Source organism: Amblyomma americanum, chromosome 11 (assembly GCF_052857255.1).
Source record: "Amblyomma americanum isolate KBUSLIRL-KWMA chromosome 11, ASM5285725v1, whole genome shotgun sequence".
In the NCBI taxonomy this organism is placed as follows: Eukaryota; Metazoa; Arthropoda; class Arachnida; order Ixodida; family Ixodidae; genus Amblyomma; species Amblyomma americanum.
This window is the reverse complement of record NC_135507.1, coordinates 8621795-8624511: the sequence shown is the minus strand read 5'-3', so window position 1 is coordinate 8624511 and position 2717 is coordinate 8621795.

Sequence of the window (2717 nt, the reverse complement as noted above, 5' to 3'; positions counted from 1 at the left end):
ATCCGCCCCTAAAAGGAAGTACGCAATAAGACAGTTTACTCCCTTTTTACTCCCATATATGCTAATTCGGGTCCAGGGTATATATCATGAAAAATCCAGTGAATAATAACTCTATAAAGCCTACGTGCTATGCAAGATCAAGTGAATAAGACCGTTTTAAGGTCTATATGTCATGTAAGGCCGAATGAATACACCCCCCCCCCTCCCACCAACCTTGCAAAGCTCACGTGAAGAGCAATATTTTGCCAAAGGGCGAGGAAGAGAATTAAGGAACAATATACTGTGATGTAAAAGGTTACACGGTTCACGCCTGGAACGTCTCACGTACAACTATCTTTGCAGAAAGATAATAACAAAAATAAATGGGTGCACTTCGGAGAAGTCCATATAAAAATGTAGTAACAAGAACTGGCGTCTTTCAATTACCATAAAATTGTTAAAGTAGATCAGAAAGAAAAATCCTCGAGTAAACTACCTGGATGTGTTCAAAGTGTCCATTATAATTTTTGGAGCAATAAGGTGCACCCGCCGTGGTGGCTCAATGGTTAGGGCTCTCGGCTACTGATCCGGAGTTCCCGGGTTCGAACCCGACCGCGGCGGCCGCGTTTCGATGGAGGCGAAACGCTAAGGCGCCCGTGTGCTATGCGATGTCAGTGCACGTTAAAGATCCCCAGGTGGTCGAAATTATTCCGGAGCCCTACACTACGGCACTTCTTTCTTCACATACCCCGTCCTTTATCCCTCCCCTTAAGGCACGGTCCAGGTGTCCGCCGATATGCGAGACATACTGCGCCATTTTCTTTCCCCAAAAATCAATTTTTAATTTTCAATAAGGTGCCTCAAACGGCACCATTTCCGAATATAGGCACATTAGTCTTTATCGATATAAATAGCTAAAAAGAGGTTAGGGCAGGACAATTGCACCGGTTACCCCACGTCATGTACAAATATAGAAACGCGCGAAAAGTTCAATAGTATACTGGTAAGCACACATCAGTACAAGAAGCACGTTACGACATAGTTACAGGGAACAGCAATAAACAGAACACGTCATTATTATCAAAGTAAGGTGATGGTGGGCTGACACTATACAGCAAAGTGGCCACGCGCGGGGCGCTAAAATTGATACTTTTTACGCGTTTGCGCATAACACTGAAATTCTTTGAACACATGTAAAATGTATCAAGCAACATCCCCACCAACACTGATGCCAAAATCGCTTCTTTTATAGAAAACCCTATTACGTACCACTACTGCTGAAAAGCTATGCAGACGAAACAAGTTCAAGACGATTCTGGTGTGTCCAATATGTGCATACAGGAAGCTTCGCTATTCGTTCAACACAAAAAACACACCATCAACATTTATACCGACTCCAGCAAACCGACCATTTGCAACAACACGATATTCTAACGACATATCCTACCCGCAAGAACCACATTACAGTGACACCCTGCTGCTCATGCAAAAGCCGAGAAAAGTGAGTTGGTTCATAAACTGGCCTGTTAAATTACCAACCGGGCGCCCCCGATCTCCTGACCAAATCGAACTCCAGCGGAAAAGAGCATAACATACAAGGGGCAAATATTTTAACACTACACCGGGGAAAACCATACAACCACATACACCATCATCAGAAAAAACCACACAATCATCCCCCAGCCACGCCCATCACTCAATACTCGATGCATTGCACCCATCATTCAATGCTCTGCAAATATGGCTGGCGTGGCACAGCTCGCTTTCTCAACTGTCCGGACATCAAATCAAGGTCGATACAGAACACATTTTATACTCAGGCAATGACGCCGTTAGCTCCCCTTATTTTATCTACCCTCCCAATTCTACTTCGAGTATTCCACGTAACTCGGCCTTGGCCGATGAACAAGGGGCCCAGTGGAGCAAACGCTCTTTTCACCGGACAATGGCAGTTGTTGCTGCTGCTGTTGTCGTTGTCTTCGATATTCCAGGTGCCTTGGCAAAGGTGAACAAAAATTTTTGAAAATAGGCTTTTTCAGGTATGAAGGCAGCTTCTGCGGCACAATAATACCTGCGTTGGCGAACATCAGTAAACAAGTAAATAACGTTAACTAGTTAGACGCTTAACTAATTTTTGATAATTAACTCTAACTATAACAGTTAAGCTAGTGGCTGCAATTAGAGACACGTAGCCGGTCGTTAGTAATAGCCATATCAGTCTTAAAAAATTTTTAAAGCTCGATTACCCACGGCGCTGTGCCTCGACAAAATTTGCCTTTTTTAACTAGTTACGGGCACTGGAAAGCGTGCTCTGGCTGCATGCTTTTCGAAAGCGCGTGTATTTTGGCACCACGTAGCCAAATTTTGTTGAGCTATATTTGCACTCTTTTGCCACCATACGTGCATATACTCAGCGAGCAGACAACAAGCAGACGACGATGCGCGGAGGAACACTATTAATGCGTTCTACAGACAGGCTAGCTGGAGAGGTCTCTAGCTTCCATTATGCTGCAAGGAACCTGTGAGACGGAGTATAGTCGCTGCTTCCTCCTCGTTTTGAGAGAGAATAAGAGAGGGATCGCCGCTGCTGAATGAGCGCCCCTTGCTTGGTTGCCCATAGGCACCGTTGTCTGTATGCCCACGACAAGTGGGTTCAGGATGGCTGCTCCACCGCGTGCTTCCTGTGTGGTCAGCCGACAACGGCAACGATATAGATGAGTCCACAGCAGAGAACCGGT